The 18548-nt window shown below is 38.2% G+C and overlaps 1 long non-coding RNA gene across 1 annotated transcript; it reads left to right on the top strand.

Annotated features, from left to right (window-relative positions):
• The first annotated feature begins 8 nt into the window (after nucleotides 1-8).
• LOC309622094 lies at nucleotides 9-15999 on the top strand. The gene is made up of 2 exons (XR_014240484.1): nucleotides 9-616; nucleotides 13480-15999. It is a non-coding gene; the product is annotated as an uncharacterized lncRNA (long non-coding RNA).
• Nucleotides 16000-18548: the final 2549 nt, after the last annotated feature.

The following is an 18548-nucleotide window of genomic DNA, read 5'->3' as shown; positions in this document are numbered from 1 at the left end:
TTTTAAACATCTTTATTGGAGTATAATTGCTTGACAATGGTGTGTTAGTTTCTGCTTTATAACAAAGTGAATCAGCTATACATATACATATATCCCCATATCTCCTCCCTCTTGCATCTCCCTCCCACCCTCCCGATCCCACCCCTCTAGCTGGTCACACCACACTGAGCTGATCTCCCTGTGCTATGCGGCTGCTTCCCACTAACTATCTATTTTACATTTGGTAGTATATGAGTCCGTGCCACTCTCTCACTTCGTCCCAGCTTCCCCTTCCCCCTCCCCGTGTCCTCACGTCTGTTCTCTACGTCTGCGTCTTTATTCCTGTCCTGCATCCATCTCACTGTTTATCCAGTGTAACTCTCTTCTCACACTAGTAGATGCTTGAGAGGTATTTTAAAATAATTTTTGTCAGCTTCCTGTCTGAATCGTGATTTCCCTCTCTTAGGTTCCAGGGCTGCTGCTGCTTCAGAGCAGTCAGCTCAACTACAAGACACGAAGATTGATAATCTAGCAGACACTAAAGCCATTAAACAGAAAGGGGAGATCCACAGTAAGAGGACCGTTCCTAAGGAAGCCTGGCCCGAAGAGAAGAAATCCTTGCAAATAGATATTGCAGGTAATGGGGAGTGGGGTAGGGGGTGTGAGAGAGAGAGAGCATGCACACGCAAACGCCTGTGTCTACGTGTTTCCACTTAATTCTGATGAGACTATAGTCTCACAATTTAAACAGAGTTCCATCTTTTTATTTTTTGCTTTCTTATGCATATCACTTCAGTGCTTCTTTGTCTGTGTGGATGTATGTATTTATTTGTAAGATAATTGTTACTTCTGGGAAAAGACACTGGCAATTTAGAAACAAAATTACAATTAAATACCCAAGGCTGATAGTATTAGAAGTGAAGTATCATGTCTCAACACTGAAACAGGGGAGGGAAAGCTTAAGGCATTCCAGATGACTGTGACAAAGACAGAAAGAATCTCAATACAAACTTTTAAAAAATTACAATAAAAAAGACCCAAGATCAAATCTATTTATGTTCACCCATGGCCCCCTTTTTCTAATAACATAAAAGAAAAGTGTATAGGACACAAGCCATTACTACCTAGCTGTCAAAGGAAAACTGGATATCCACATGCAGAAGAATTAATTTGGACCATTACCTTTTACCATATACAAAATTAACCCAAAATGGATCAAAGATCCAAACAGAAGAGCTAAAATTATAAAACTCTTAGAAGAAAACATGGGGGGAAAGCTTCATGACATTGGATTTGGCAATGATTTCGTGGCTATGACACCAACAGTATAGGCAACAAAAGCAAAAATAAATAAATTATACTATATCAGAATTTAAAACTCTGCTTCAAAGGACACAATCAACAGAGTTAAAAGACAACCTGTGGAATAGGAGAAAATATTTGCAAATCATGATAAGTGACCAATATCCAGATTATATATGGAACTTCTAAAAGTCAACAACAAAGAAACCCAATTTAAAAATGGGTAAAGGACTCGAATAGACACTTCTCCAGGGAGTATATATGAATGGCCAACAAGTATATGAAAAGATGCTTAATATCACTAATCATCAAAGAAATGCAAATCAAAACCACAATGAGATACTACTGCACACCTATTAGGATGGGTAGTATCAAAAGAACAGAAAATAACAATCGTTGTCAAGGATGCAGAGAAATTGGATCCCTTGTGCACTGCTGGTGGAAATATAAAACGGCACAGCCATTATGGAAAACAGTGTGGAGGTTCCTAAAAAATTAAAAATAGAATGACGATATGATACAGCAATCCCACTTCTGGGTGTATATCCAAAGGAATTCAAAGCAGGATCTCACAGATATCTGCACACCCATGTTCATTGCAGCATTACTCACGATAATCAAGATACGTCCATCAGCAGATGAATGGATAAATATAATGTGATATCTATACAATAGAATGTTATGCAGCCTTAAAAGAAGAAAATCCTGTCACATGCTATAACATAGGTGAATCTCAAGGACCTTGTGCTGAGTGAAATAAGCCAGTCACAAAAAGATAAACACTGTATATTCCGCCTACGTGAAGTATCTGAAATAGTGAAAATCATAGAAACAAAGTAGAAAAGTGGCTGCCAACGGCTGGGGAGAGAAAGGAGGGGGAGTTCATGTTTATTGGGTATAGAGTTTCAGTGTTGCAAGATGAAGATGTTCTAGAGATCTGTTGTGCAACAGTGTGAACATACTTAACACTGCTGAACTGTATGCTTAAAAATTGGTTAAGATGGTAAATTTAATCTTCTGTGTTTATCACACACAAAAAAGAATGTGTAAGATGAAAAAACAACATTGCAATTCTGCAGTGGGTAGTCTAGGAGACATAGCTTGGAAAAGAAAGATGGAAATATAACCTGCAGAAGCATACTCTAGCCCAGGCCGCACAGAGGAGGTGAGCGGCGGGCGGGCGAGCGAGAGAAACTTCATCTGCAGCTCCCTATCGCTCCCCATTCCTCACGTTACCGCCTGAACCATCCCCCCACCCCCCAACCCCGTCTGTGGAAAAATTGTCTTCCATGACACCGGTCCCTGGTGGCAAAAAGGTTGGGGACCGCTGCCCTAGAGGACCCTCAAGGAGAAATGGATAATACAGAACACTAGAGAGCTTGAACACACATACTTAGCCCATGACAGACCATAGAAATGAAATTAAAAAAAAAAAAAGCAGAGTTAGAGAAACATCTGGAAATATTGAGGTTGATGTGTATAAATGTTTGTATGCTTTTAAAACACAACCTTTCAAATGCTCATAGAACATTTTTTTTTCAAACAGCTTTTTTAATATGTAATGCACATATATAATTCTCCCACTTAAAGTGTACCATTTAATGATTTTTACCCTATTCACAGATATGTGCAACCATCAACACAGTTGACTTTAGAACATTTTTATCACCTCAGAAAGAAACTCTATACCCCTTAGCTATCACCCCTCTATTTCCTCATCACCCACCTCCCCCCAAGCCCTAAGTCAACCACTGATCTACTTTGTCTCTATTATAAATTTTCCTATTCTAGACCTTAATACAAATGGAATCATTTAATGTGTGGACTTTTGTGACTGGCTTCTTGTAACTCAGCATGATGTTTTTGGGTTCATCCAAGTTAGGGCTTGTATCATTATTTTATTCCTTCTAATGGCTCAATAATATTTCATCGTATGTATGTATCACAGTTTGTTTATCTGTTTGTTGATGGACATTTGGTTGTTTCCACCTTTTGGCTACTATGAATAATGCTTTTATAAAATAATGATTTTATATTTATAAAATATAAATGCTTTTCTATTCATGTACAGGTTTTTATATGGACAATATGTTTTCATTTGTCTTGGGTACGTACCCAGGAATGGAATTCCTAGATCATGTGATAACTTTATATTTCATCATCTGAGGAGTTGTCAGACTGTTTGCCAAAGTGGCTGCACCATTTTACATTCCCAGTAGCAATGTATGAGGATTTCAATTTCTCTACTAACTCACCAACACTTATTATCTGACTTTTTCATTGGATCTATTCTAGTGGACGTGAAGTTGTATCTCATTTTGCTTTTGATTTGCATTTGCCTCCTGATTATGATGTTGAACATCTTTCTGTGTGCTTATTGGCCAGTTGTGTGTTATCCTTGGAGAAATGTGTATTCAGATCCTGGCCTGGTTTTTATTTGGGCTATTTCTCTTTTTTATTGAGTTTTAAGAGTTCTATGTATTCTAGATACACATTCTTATCAAAATTTTGATTTTGATATATTCTCCCATTCTGTGAGTTAAAATTGGGAAGTATGAGTCCTCCAACATGACCTTATTTTTCATGATTGTCTTGGCTCTTCTGGGTCCTTGACAATTCCATATGCTTGCAAAATTTCTACTAAGAAATCAGCTAGGATTCTGATAGGGATTGTGTTGAATCTGTGATCACTTTGGTGAGAATTGCTTTCTTAACAGTAAGTCCGTGGACTTGGGATGTTTGATTTAGATAGATATTTATTGATTTAGATATTTATTTAGATATTCTTTAATTTCTTGCAGTCATTTTTTGTAGCTTTCAGAGTAGAAGTTTTTCTCTTCTTATGTTAAATTTACATTAATATTTTAATTTTTTTGAGGCTGTTGTGAACAGAATGGTTTCCTTTTGCTTTTCTTTTTGTTTTTGGCTGTGCTGCTTGACTTGAGGGATCTTAGTTCCCCAACCAGGGATCTAACTTATGCCCTCTTGCAGTGGAATTGCAGAGTCCTAACCACTGGACTGCCAGAGAATTCCCCCAGAATGGTTTTCTTAATTTCATTTTCAGTTTGTTAATTGCAAGTATATCATAATACAATTGATTTTTTTAATATTTAACTTTTATCCTGCAACGATGCTGACTCGTTTATTAGTTCTAAATGGTGAATGGGATTGTTTGCTTAATTGGTCTTTCTTAGCTTTCGTTGTTAGTATGTAGAAATGCAGCAGATTTCTGTGTATTAATTTCATATCCTGAAACTTTAGCGAATTCACTGATGAGCTCTAGTAGTTTTCTGGTAGCAGCTTTAGGATTTTATAGTATCATGTCATCTGTAAAAACTGACAGTTTTACTTCTTCTTTTCCAATTTGGATTCGTTTTATTTCTTTTTCTTCTCTGCTTGCCGTGACTAGGACCTTCAAAACTATGTTGAAAAAAAGTGGCGAGAGTGGACATCCTTGTCTTGTTCCTGATCTTAGGGGAAATGCTTTCAGCTTTTCACCATTGAGTATAATGTTAGCTGTGGGTTTGTCATATATGGCCTTTATTGTGTTGAGGTATGTTCTCTCTGTGCCCACTTTCTAGAGAGTTTTTATCATAAATGTGTGTTGAAATTTGTCAAAAGCTTTTTCTGCATCTATTGAGATGATCATATGTTTTTTTTTTAATAAATTTATTTTATTTATTTATTTTTGGCTGTGTTGGGTCTTCATTACTGTGTGCGGGCTTTCTCTAGTTGCAACGAGCGGGGGCTACTCTTTGTTGCGGTGTGCGGGCTTCTCATTGCGGTGGCTTCTCTTTGTTGCGGAGCACAGGCTCTAGGCGCACAGGCTTCAGTAGTTGTAGCACGCGGGCTCAGTAGTTGTGGCTCACAGGCTCTAGAGCACAGGCTCAGCAGTTGTGGCACACGGGCTTAGTTGCTTCACGGCATGTGGGATCTTCCGGGACCAGGGCTCGAATCCGTGTCCCCTGCAGTGGCAGGTGGATTCTTAACCACGGTGCCACCAGGGAAGCCCGATCATATGGTTTTTATTCTTCAGTTTGTTAATGCGGTGTATCACACTGATTGATTTGCAGATATTGAAAAATCCTTGCATCCCTGGGATGAATCCCACGTGATCATGGTGTATGAGCCTTTTAATTTATTAGTGGATTCGGTTTGCTAGTATTTTGTAGAGGATTTTTGCATCTATGTTCATCAGTGGTATTGGTCTGTAGTTTTCTTTTGTGTAATATCTTTATCTGGTTTTGGTATCAGGGTGATGGTGGCCTCCTAGAATGAGTTCAGAAGTTTTCTTTCCTCTGCAAACTTTTGGAAGGGTTTCAGAAGGATGGGTGTTAACTCTTCTCAATGTTTGGTAGAATTCACCTGTGAAGCCATTTGGTCCTGGACTTTTCTTTGTTGGGAATTTTTAAATTGCTGATTCAATTTCAGTTCTGGTAATTGGTCTGTTCATATTTTCTGTGTCTTCCTGATTCAGTCTTGGGAGGTTGTACCTTTCTAAGAATTCATCAGTTCCTTCTAGGTTGTCCGTTTTATTGGCATGTAGTTGCTCATAGTAGTCTCTTATGATCCTTTGTATTTCTGTGGTGTCGGTTGTAACTTCTCCTTTTTCATTTCTGATTTTATTGATTGGGGCCCTCTCCCTTTTTTTCTTGATGAGTCTTCCTAAAGGTTTATCAATTTTGTTTATATTTTCAAAGAGCCAGCTTTTAGTTTCATTGATCTTTCCTATTGTTTTTTTTAGTCTCTATTTCATTTATTTCTGCTCTGATATTTATGATTTCTTTCCTTCTACTAACTTTGGTTTTTATTTATTCTTCTTTCTCTACTTGCTTTAGATGTAAGTTTAGGTTGTTAATTTGAGATTTTTCTTGTTTCCTGAGGTAAGCCTGTATTACTATAAACTTCCCTCTTAGAACTGCTTTGTCTGCGTCCCATAAGTCTTGGATCATCGTGCTTTCGTTTTCATTTGTCTCTAGGTAGTTTTTGATTTCCTCTTTGATTTCTTCAGTGATCCATCAGTTGTTTAGTAGCATATTGTTTAGCCTCCACGTGTTTGTGGTTTTTGCAGGTTTTTTTTCTTGTAGGTGATTTCTAGTTCCATAGAGTTGTGGTTGGAAAAGAAGCTTGATATGATTTCAGTTTTCTTAAATTTACCAAGGCTTGTTTTGTGGCCTAACATGTGATCTGTCCTGGAGAATGTTACATGTGCACTTGAAAAGAATGTGCATTCTGCTGCTTTTGGGTGGAATGCTCTATAAATATCAGTTAAGTCCCTTTGGTCTAATGTGTTATTTAAGGCCTGTGTTTCCCTGTTGATTTTCTCTCTGGATGATCTGTCCATTGATGTAAGTCAGGTGTTAAAGTCCTTACTATTATTGTGCTGCTGTTGATTTCTCCTTTTATGTCTATTAATATTTTGCCTTCTGTATTCAGGTGCTCCTATGTTGGGTGCATATATATTTACAGTTGTTATATCTTCTTCTTGGATTGATCCCTTGATCATTCTGTAGTGTCCTTCTTTGTCTCCTGTGACAGTTTTTATTTTAAAGTTGATTTCATCTAATATAAATATTGGTACTCTGGCTTTCTTTCGATTTTCATTTGTGTGGACTACCTTTTCCATCCCCTCACTTTTAGTCTGTATGTGTCTCTAGATCTGTAGTGAGTCTCTTGTAGGCAGCAAATACACGGGTCTTATTTTTGTATCCATTCAGCCAGTTTGTGTCTTTTGGTTGGAGCATTCAGTCTGTTTACGTTTAAGGTAATTATCGATATGTATGTTCGTACTGTCATTTTGTTAATTGTTTTGGATTTGTTTCTGTAGGTCTTTTTTTCCCCCTTCTTTTGTTCTCTTCTCTTGTGATTTGATGACTATCTTCAGTGTTATGTTTAGATTCCTTTTTTGTGTATGTGTGTATCTGTTACAGATTTTTGGCTTGTGGTTACCTTGAGGTTATTGTATAGCAGTCTCTGTATACATATGGTGATTCTTCTAAATTGCTGATGTCTTAATTTCAAATGCATTTGCCATTACCCTCCATGTGTACTCTCCTCCCCTCATGATTACTGTTTTTTATGTCATGTTTTACATCAAATTGTTTTGTGTATCCCTTAACTGCTTATCGTGGATACAGATGATTTTACTACTTTCGTCTTTTAATCTTCCTGCTAGCTTTGTTTGCGAATGATTTCCTACCTTTACTGTATGTTTACTGGTGAGCTTTTTTGTTCCATAGTTTTCTTATATCTAGTTGTGGCCTTTTCTTTTGCACCTGGAGAAGTTCCTTTAACATTTGTTGTAAAGCTGGTTTAGTGGTGCTGAATTCTTTTAGCCTTTGCTTGTCTGTACAGCTTTTGATTTCTCTGTCAAATCTGAACAAGAGCCTTGCTGAGTAGAGTATTCTTGGATGTAGGTTCTTCCCTTTCATCACTTTAAATATATCATGCCAGTCCCTTCCGACCTGCAGAGTGCCTGCTGAAAAGTCAACTGATAGTCTTATGGGAGTTCCTTTGTATGTTATTTGCTGCTTTCCCCTTGCTGCTTTTAGTATTCTCTGTATCTTTAATTCTTGACATTTTGATTACAGCGTGTCTTGGTGTGTTCCTCTTTGGGTTATCCTGTATGGGATTTTCTGCGCTTCTTGGACTTGGATGACTATTTCCTTTCCCAGGTTAGGGAGGTTTTCAGCTATTATCTCTTCAAATATTTTCCTGAGCTCTTTCTTTCAAATATGTTCCCGGGCTCTTTCTCTCTTCTTCTGGGACCCCTGTAGTGCGAATATTAGTGCTCTTGATGTTGTCTCAGAGATCTTTTAAACCGTTCTCATTTCTTTTCTTTTTTAAATCTTTTTTCTGTTCAGTGGCAGTGATTTCCACTACTCTGTCTTCCAGCTCACTGATCCATTCTTCTGAATCCTTTAGTCTACTTTGATTCCTTGCACTGTATTTTTCATTTCAGTTATTGTATTCTTCATCTCTGGTTGTTCTTTACATTTTCTAACTCTTTTCTTAAAACTTATAACTTCTCGTTCTGTGCATCCATTCTCCTCCTGAGTTCTTTGATCATCTGTATGATCATTGCTCTGAACTATTTCTTGGGTAGATTGCCTATTTCCACTTCACTTAGTTCTTCTTCTGGGATTTTATCTTGTTCCTTCATCTGAAACATATTGCTCTGCCATCTCATTTTGTCAATAAGTTGCTATTTGTATTTTTATGTATGTAGTAGGTAAGTTACATCTGTCAACCTTGGAGAAGTGGCCCTCTGTAGGAGGCGTCCTGTGCATTTCAGCAGCACACTCCCCTCTCGTTACCCAAGCTGTGTGCTCTAGGGGTTCACCCTAAGAGGGCTACTTGGGCCTTCTGTTGTGGTGGGCTAACTATGTGGGCAGTCTGGTAGGCCCCTAGTCTGGTTGGTTGCCAGGTCCTGCCTTGTGTGGATGCTGCTGGCTGCTGTTTAGCAGGGCCTGGTCACAACGTGGCTGGTTGCAGAATGCTAGGGGCCCCGGGGCTAATGCTGGCTCACTGGTGGGTGGAGTCAGGGTCCTGAAGACCCTAGGGTTGTTGCCTACCCACTGGTAGTTGAAGCCAGATCATGGGGTTAGTGCTGGTCTACTGGCAGGCAGAGCTGGTCCCTGGAGTCCAGCTGCAGGGTCCTGGGATCCCAGAGCTCATTTCAGATTGTTGAGGGGGTGGTGTCGGTTCCTGACACAGTTGGGTACAGGGTCTGGAGTGTCCTGAAGGTTTCCTTGGCCTGCTAGTGGGCCAGTCCAAGGCCCAGCTGGTCCCAGGGTAGGCTCTGGCCTGCATTGAGGAATCATAGTTTTCTTGCTTTTGGTGCCTGCATCCTGGTGAATGAGACTGGTCTAGAAGCTTGGCCTGGCTTCCTGGTGGGAGAGTCCTGTGCCTGTCTACTGGTGGGTGGTGCTGGGTCTTGGCCCTCTGGTGGGCTGGGCCATATCTAGGGGCTAGTCCAAAGGCAGCTGTGAGCTTTTTTGTCTTTAGGCAGCCTGTCTGCTAATGGGTGGAGCTGTGTCCTGACCCAGTTAGTTCTTTGGCCTGAGGCGTCCCAGCACTGTTGCCTGCAGGCTGTTGGGTGGGGCCAGGTTTTGGAGCTAATGAGCCAATATGTCATCCACCAACAGTATTCCCCAATATGTCTGCCACCAGTGTCTATGTCCCCAGGGTGAGCCGCAGCCACCCTCCCCCAACCCCTGCCGCTCCAGGAGACTCTCCAAGACGAGCAGGTAGGTCTGGCCCAGGCTCCTATCAAATTACTTCTTTGGCCCTGTGTCCCAGGGTATATGAGATTTCATGTGCACCCTTTAAGGGTGATATCTCTATTTTCCCCAGTCCTGTGGGGCTCCTGCAATTAAGCCTTTCTGGCCTTCAAAGCCAAATGCTCTGTGGGCTCATCTCAACAATGCCAGACCCCCAACCTGGGAGAACCTCTGGAATATATTTACTCTCCAGTTTTCGTTGCCTACATAGGGGTTATGGAATTTGATTATATTGTGAGTCTCCCCCTATTACCGGTTTTGTTGCCGTTCCTTCTTTATGTCTTTTGGTGTAGGAGATCTTTTCTGGTGGGTTCCAGTGTTTTGTGTGTGTGCGTTTTTTTTTTATTGGTTGCTCTGCGGATAGTTGTGATTTTGGTGTGCTTGTGAGAGGAGGTGAGCTCAAGGTCTTTTTACTCTGCCATCTTGCCCACTTTCCTCTATACCACATTTTCTTTTTTTTTGTTTTGTTTTAATTTTTATTGGAGTATAGTTGCTTTACAGTGTTGTGTTAGTTTCTACTGTACAGCAAAGTGAACCAGCTATACATATATATATATATATATATATATATATATATATATATATATATCCCCTCTTTTTTGGATTTCCTTCCCATTTAGGTCACCACAGAGCATTGAGTAGAATTCCCTGTGCTATATACAGTAGGTTCTCATCAGTTATCTATTTTATACATAGTATCAATAGTGTATATATGTCAGTCCCAATCTCCCAATTCCTCCCACCCCCCCCCATACCACACTTTCCTTATCTATTCATCCATCAGTGGACACTTAGGTGGTTTCCATGTCTTGGCTATTTTAAATAATGCTGCAGTGAGCACAGATCTACGAATATCTCTCCAAGACCAAGCTTTCAATTGTTTTGTGTGTAGACCCAGAAGCAGAATTGCTGGATCGTATGGTAGTTGCATTTTAACTCTTTGGGTAACCTCCATACTGATTTCCATAGTGGCAACACCAATTACATTCTCACTAACAGTGCACAGAAAAAGGAACCTTTAGCTCCATAACCTCACTAATGCTTGTTATTTCTTGTCTTTTTGATGATAGCCATTCTAACAGGTGTGAGGTGATATCTCATTGTGGTTTTGGTTTACATTTCCCTGATGATTATTGGTGCTGAGCATCTTTTCCTGTATTTGTTAGCCATTCGTATGTCTTCTTCACAAAAATGTCTATTAAGATCCTGTGCCCTCATTTTTTAATTGGGTTGTTTGTTTGTTTGTTTTTATTTGAGTTGAATTCTTTGTCTATTTTGGATGTTAACCCCTTGTCAGATATGTCATTTGCAAATATCTTCTTCCATTCAGTAGTCTGATGGTTTCTTTTGCTGTGCAGAAGCCTTTCAGTTGGATGTACTCCTACTATTTACTTTCGCTTTTGTTGTCTTTGCTTTGGGCGTCAAATTCAAAAAATTATTGCTAACACCAGTGTCAAAGCTCTTACTGCCTATGTTTTCTTCTAGGAATTTTATGGTTTCAGACCTTACATTTAAATCTTCAATCCATTTAGAATTGATTTTTGTGTATGGTGTAAGATAACGCTTCAGTTTCATTCTTTTGCATGTGGCTATCGAGTTTTCCCAGTACCATTTATTGAAGAGACTATCCTTTCCCCATTGTATATTCTTGGCTGCTTTGTCATAAGGTAATTGACCTTATATGTGTGAGTTTATTTCTGGTCTCTCTATTCTTTTCCATTGATCTACATGTCTGTTTTTATGTCAGTACTATACCATTTTGATTACTGTAGCTTTGTAATATAGTTTGAAATCAGGAAGTGTGATGCCTACAGTTTTCTTCTACTTTTTAAAGATTGCTTTGGCTATTTGGAGTCTTTTGTGGTTACATACAAATTTTAGGATTGTTCAATTTTTGTGAAAAATGCCATTGGAATTTTGATAGGGATTGCATTGAATCTGTAGATTGTTTTGAGTAGTATGGACATTTTAACAATATTAATTCTTCCAATCTGTGAACACAGAATATTTTCCCATTTGTTCATGTCTTTTTCAGCTTTTTTCATCAATGTTTTCAGTATACAGGTCTTTCACCTCCTTGGTTAAATTTATTCCTAGGTATTTTATTCTTTTGATGCAATTATGAACAGGATTGTTTTAATTTGTTTTTCTGGCAGTTTATTATTAATGTATAGAAATGCAACAGATCTTTGTCTGTTAAATAATTTTGTATACTGCAACTTTACTGAATGTTTTAGTTGTAACAGTTTTTTTGGTGGCGTCTTTAGGGTTTTCTATATCTAAAACCATGTCATTTTCACATAGTGACAATTTTGCTTCTCTTCTGATTTGGGTGCCTTTTGTTTCTTTTTCTTGCCTAATTGCTCTGGCTAGAACTTCCAATACTGTGTTCAATAAACGTGATGCCGGTGGATATCCTTGTCTTGTTCCTGATCTTAGAGGAAATGCTTTCCATTTTTCAACATTGAGTATGTTAGCTATGGTCTTGTCAGAAATGGTCGTGAGCTATGTTTCCTGTATACCTACTTTGGTGAGAGTTTTTATCATGAATGGATTTTGAGTTTTCTCAAATGCTTTTTCTACATCTATTGACTATATGATTTTTGTCCTTTATTTGGTTAGTGTCATGTACCACATTGATTGATTTGTAAGATGTTGAATCATCCTTGCATTCCTGGAATAAATCCCACTTGATCATAGTGTATAATCCTTTTAATATATTATTGAATTTGGTGTGCTAATGTTTTGTTTGGTTTCTTTTTGCATCTATGTTCATCAGGGATATTGGCTTGTAATTTTTTTGTAGTGTATCTACACTGGGTATCTAGGTAACGTCTGGATAACAGGGTAATGTGGGCCTTATAAAATAAGTTTGGAAGTGTTCTCTCCTGTTCTGCTTATTGGAAGAGTTTGAGAATCTTTCATATTAATCCTTCCTTAAGTATTCGGTAGAATTCAGCAGTGAAGCCACCTGGTCCTGGACTTTTGTTCATTGGGAGGTTTGAGAGTCTTTTTATCCTTTAGATATAAAAGCAGACTCCATGTATCCCACTATATTTTCGGGAAATTGTCTTAGGGATTCCCAGAGTATTTTGTGAAAATTCTGATTACCAATAATCTATAGAGAAGGTAAAATGGATCCCATAGTTACAAGTGATACTGTGTTTCATATGTATGTCTGTTTCTTCCATGACTTAGAACTCTAAAAATGTGTATGGACACTGAATTAACGTTTGCAATTATGGTTTATAGTTGTTAAGATGTTCTACATCTTAAAATGCCTATTTTGATATAGAATGACTGTCAAAATGTGAAGATGGAAGATGGTAAATTATAGTAGGTGTATTTTACCACAATAAAAAAAATGGAGGGGGTGTGAAGATGGTTCAGAAAAAAGAATTTTTCAAGGCTCTAAAACATACAAAGAGTTGGAGTTTTAAAAATTCCATCCATTTAATTACTGATGATAAAAATAAAGTCTCAGGTTTCTTAGCTGAAAATGAGATTAATAATACCTCTCTCTCAGTTTGATAAGAGGGGAAAAAACAGATATAGAGCATATATCATAATAGCCCACACATAGCAAGCAGTAATACATAGCAGCTGCTGTTACAATCCCAAGAACCTAAATGCCCTCCTCAAGGTCATACAGCCAGTCTGTGGCAGAATCCAGCCCAGAATCTGGGTCTTTTGATCCTGAGTCTCTTAAACTATTACCATGCCAATCTAGCCACTAGGCACAAGGCATGAATCCTTTGTCCAGGCAGTGAATTTTCTGAATCTTTATATAGACCATTCTTTCCTTCAGTCTTTGTTTTGTATCTAAAGAATTAAATGTGAATACTATTTCTAAAGGGAATGCAAATATTTTGAAAGTCCTTCAAAATCTTTTTTTTTTTTTTTTTCACCTTTTCAGAGTCCAGATGTCATTCAGAATTTGAAAATACCACCCATTCTGTCTTCAGGTCAGCTAAGTTTTACTTTCATCATCCAGTGCACCTACCAAGTGATCAAGATTTTTGCCATGAATCCTTAGGAAGAAGAGTTTTCATGAGGCATTCTTGGAAAGATTCCTTTCAGCATCATCCAGACAAACAAAGAGAACACACTTGTCTTCCTTCCTCTTATCAAAATGTGGCAAAGACAAAGTCAGATTATACCAGAATAGAGAGCCTCAGTATCAATGTAAGCTTGGAAAACAAAGAAGTACAGCATACTACTAAAAGTCAGGCTAGAGATTTTCCAAAATATGACAAACAAGTTAATGACCTAAAAAGGGATCATAAGGCCACCCCAGAGTTAACAACTCAGCACACTGTGAGTTTAAATGAACTCTGGAACAGGTATCAGGAGCGACAGAGGCAACAGAAACCTCCTGAGTTCAGTGCCAAGAAGGAACTTTCCTTGGTGGAGCGACTTGATCGTTTGGCTAAACTTCTTCAGCGTCCCATCACACATTCTCTCCAGCCCTCAGAAAGTACACAGGATGATAGCAAGGGGGAACAAGATGTTAAGGAATGGAGTGGTAGACAGCAACAGCAGAACAACAAGCTTCAGAAAAACAAACGGTATAAAAGCCTGGAGAAATGCCGTAAAAACACAGGCGATCTTAAAAAAAAAACAAGGTTCTTTCTACTCATCAAGCTGGGAGGGCCAATCAGATTACAATTGAACAGATTAAATTTGATAAATATATTCTGAGAAAACAGCCAGGTTTTCATTATATAAATAACACTTCTTCAGATTCTAGACACTCAGAGGAGAGTGAGCTGCTCACAGATACTGCCGCCAACATCCTTTCCACCACCACTTCTGTGGAATCAGATATATTGACCCAAACAGATAAGGAAGTGACTCTGCATGAGAGGGGCAGCTCTATTTCCACCATTGATACTGCCCGACTGACTGAGCCATGCTTTTGGCCATGAAAGAGTTTGTTTGTCACCCAGGCGAATTAAACTAGACAGCAGCATCACCGACCATCAGAGGAGATACCTTGAGAAGCGGAGCGAGAAAAACAAGAAACCATTGAATACAGGTTACCCCCAAATTACTTCAGAGCACACCAGAAGGAAACACATCCAGGTACATGGCTACAAATTCCATCTGGCAATGTGACTGCATTTTTCATGGACTTTTTAGTTAAGCTTTGCACACAGGTGAAAAATAGCCAATTGCCCTTTCCTCACTATAACATTTCTTACCAGCTGGAAAAGAGTGAGAAAGTGTAGTACAGTGCTGTTTGAGTCGTCATGCTTTTCATCAACACTCATTTACGAATTACCCTTTGGATGAAAGGCTTTGCTGCTAAATGCTTCAAAATCTGCAAAGTCTATACCTTTGGTACAGGGGAGCTTCAAGTTTAGAATGACCTCCATTCTGAACAATATTGCCTGGTTTTTTTGCCTGTTGGTTTTTGTTTATTCATTCCTTCCTGTCTTTTAAGAAATTTTGAGGTGCTTTTAAGCGCGCGCACACACACACACACACACACATACATATATAAGTAATATGATATGATTGTTTTTTAAGTAAATGAAGAATTGGAATGATGGAAAATTAGACTGAAGCCAGGGAGGGGTGAGCTACAACATGATTTGAAAAATAAATACATGAAGAATTAAGAGTGACGGGAAGGCAAGTTGATACCTTGTGGATGTGGTTGCTAAAAATGAGCCACAAATTTTGCTTTATGTTTTCTAGCAATTAGTGTTGCTAGAATTTTGTGATCACTTACATAACTCGAATATAAAAGCAAGCGAAATTTTCAAAAGCATTACAGATATTTCTGGTACTGAGACTTCTTAAATTTCTCTCGTCTGTCCTCATAAAGAAGGCGTTGTGGTGTAACAAAATCCTCAACGGCGTCCTTACAGTACATTCTCAGTAACAACAATCATGTAAGGCTAATAGGGCCTTAGTTTAGGGAATTCCATAAAGGCAGATTTCAAGGGGTCAGTAAATGCAGACCATTACTTTAACCCAAGATAAAATTGATTTGGAGAGGTGCTCTCCAAATAGGGATACTTGCAAAATGGTTCATTGGAGTATGAACCTTTTAAAATTTATATTTTTGTATATGTTTTACAGGGCATGAGTACAGCAATAATATATAATTTATAAATAAGTATCTACTTTAGTAGTTTGTACTCAAAAATATTTTATCAGTGGGACCCCATGATCAAAACAATTTGGAGACCACTAGTTTAGCTGAAAGAAGGCACAAAACATTCAGACATTTAACCATAAATATTATTTCTCAATTGAGTTTTTGGTAGGTATTAAATGACAGTAATTACACATATAAATAGTACAATCAGACTCTTTTTTAAAGTAAGCCAAAAATTGGGACAGACACAGATTGAGGCTTTTTGTTCCATAGAGGAGGTAGGGGGAAAGGATGCAGATAGAGGGGTTTTTGGTGTGTGTACTAGAATACATATACGTAACAAAGTTTACAGTTTTATCATTTTAAAGTATGCAGTTCAGTGGCGCTGAGTATATTCACAGTGTCTTACAACTATCACCACTATCTAGTTCCAGAGCTTTTTCATCACCCTAGTGGAAACCTCATACCCATTAAGCAGTTACTCTCTATTCCCCCTTCCTACCAGCCCCTGTCAATCACTAATCTACTTTTTGCCTCTGTGACCTTGCCTATTCTGGTTATTTCATTTAATTGGAATCATATCATATGTGGCCTTTGTGTCAGTCTTCTTTGACTCTAGAATAATCTTTCTGAGATTTATCCATGTCCCAGCATCTGTCAGTACTTCATTGCTTTTTATGGCTGAATAATATTTCATTATATGTTTAGACACATTTTGTCTATGTGTTCATCCATTCATGAACATTTAGGTTGTTTCTACCTTTTGGCTATTGTGAATAGACCTGATATGCACATTTGTGTACAAGTTTTTATTTGAACAGCTACATACAGTTCTTTTGGGTATACATGTAAGAGTTGAAAATGCTGGGTCATTTGGTAGTTTTATTTTAAGCTTATTTAGGAACCATCAAACTGTTTTTCACAGTGGCCACACCATTTTACATTCCCAGCAGCAATTTCTAAGGGTTCCAATTTCTCCACATTCACCAACACTCTTTGTTTACTTTTTTTTTTTTTTTTTTGCCATCCCAGTAGGTACAAAGTGGTATCTCACACTCATTGTCATTTTGATTGTGGTTTGTTTTGCCTTTCCCTTTGCATAATGACTAATGATGTTAAGTATCTTTTTATGTGCTTGTTGGCCATTTTAAAAATTTAATTAATTAATTAATTAATTAATTTTTGGCTGCATTTGGTCTTCGTTGCTGTGCATAGGCTTTCTCTAGTTGTGGCGAGCGGGGGCTACTCTTCGTTGTGGCGTGTGGGCTTCTCATTGCGGTGGCGTCTCTCGTTGCAAAGCACGGGCCCTAGGTGCGTGGGCTTCAGTAGTTGTGGCTTGCTGGCTCAGTACTTGTGGCTCGTGGGCTCTAGAGTGCAGGCTCAGTAGTGTGGCGCCTGGGCTTAGTTGCTCCGTGGCATGTGGGATCTTCCTGGACCAGGGCATGAACCCTGCGTTGTCAGGTGGATTCTTAACCACTGAGCCACCAGGGAAGTCCCTGCCCACTTTTTAATTAAGTTGTTTGGCCTTTTTGTTTTTGAGTTGTAAGAGTTCTTCATATATTCTGGATTGTGGAATCTTATCAGATGTGTAATTTGCAAATATTTGCTTCCACTCTCTGGGTTGTGTTTTCACTCACTTACTACTGTTTTGTGAAGCACAGCAGTTTACTTTCAGTGAAGCCCCAGTGTACCTATTTTTTCTTTTGTTGCCTGTGCTTTTGGTGTCATATTTAAGAAACCATTGCCAAATCCAAAGTCATGAAGATTTGTCCGTATATTTTCTTTCAAGAATTTTATACTTTTAGTTCTTTCATTTGCATCTTGGATGTATATTGAGTTAATTTATTTATATGGTATGAGGTAGGGGTCAAACATTCTTTCCACATGGAATTGTCCCAAAATCAGCTGTTGAGACTGTTCTTTCTCCATTGAATGGTCTTGGCACCCTTGTCAAAAATCAGTTGACCATAGATGTGAGGGTTTATTTCTAGGCTCTCAGTTCTGTTCCATTGATCTATATGCCGATCTGTATGCCATTACTGCACTGATCTGGTTACTGGAGCTTTGTTGTAAGTTTTAAAATTGAGAAGTATGAGTCTTCCAACTTTGTTCTTTTTAAAGACTGTTTTGGCCAATCAGGGCCCTTGTGTCTCCATATGAATTTTAGGATCAGCTTTTTTTCATTTCTGCTGAAAAGGTTGTTGGGAATCTTATGTTAATTGCATTTAATATGTAGCTTGCTTTGGGGTTTATTGCCATCTTAACAACATTGTCTTCCAGCCGATGAACACAGGATGTTTTTCAATTTATTTAGGTCTTTAATTTCTTCCAGTAAGGTCTTGTAGTTGCCAATGTACAAGTGTTATACCTTCTTGTCTAAATTCATTCCTAAGTATTTGATTCTCGTGTTTTCTTTCTTTTTCTTTATTATTTTTAATTGTGGTAATATATGCATAACAAAATTTATCATCTTAACCATTTTTTCTTTGTAATTCTAGTTTATTTATTTTTCTTCCAGTTTTATCGATTTAATTGACATACAGCACTGTTTGTTTGAGTACAGCATAATGATTTGACTTACATACATCATGAAATGATTATCACAGTAAGTTTAGTGAACATCTATCATCTCATACAGTTACCAAATTAAAGACATAGAAAAAAATATTTTCCTTGTGATGAGAACTCTTAGGATTTACTCTCTTAACCACTTTCATCTATAATATACAGCAGTGTTAGTTTTATTTATCATGTTGTACATTACATCCTTAAGAGTTGTTTACCTTATAACTGGAAGTTTGACTGCCCTCAACCAATTCCCACTCCCTCCCCCCACCCGTTGCCTCTGTTAACCACAAATCTGATCTCTTTCTATG

The sequence above is a fragment of the Balaenoptera borealis genome (genome assembly GCF_965194805.1).
Source record: "Balaenoptera borealis genome assembly, contig: HAP1_SCAFFOLD_1513, whole genome shotgun sequence".
Classification (NCBI taxonomy): domain Eukaryota; kingdom Metazoa; phylum Chordata; class Mammalia; order Artiodactyla; family Balaenopteridae; genus Balaenoptera; species Balaenoptera borealis.
Note: the sequence above shows the minus strand (reverse complement) of the source record. Positions and strands in the feature narration are given on the sequence as shown.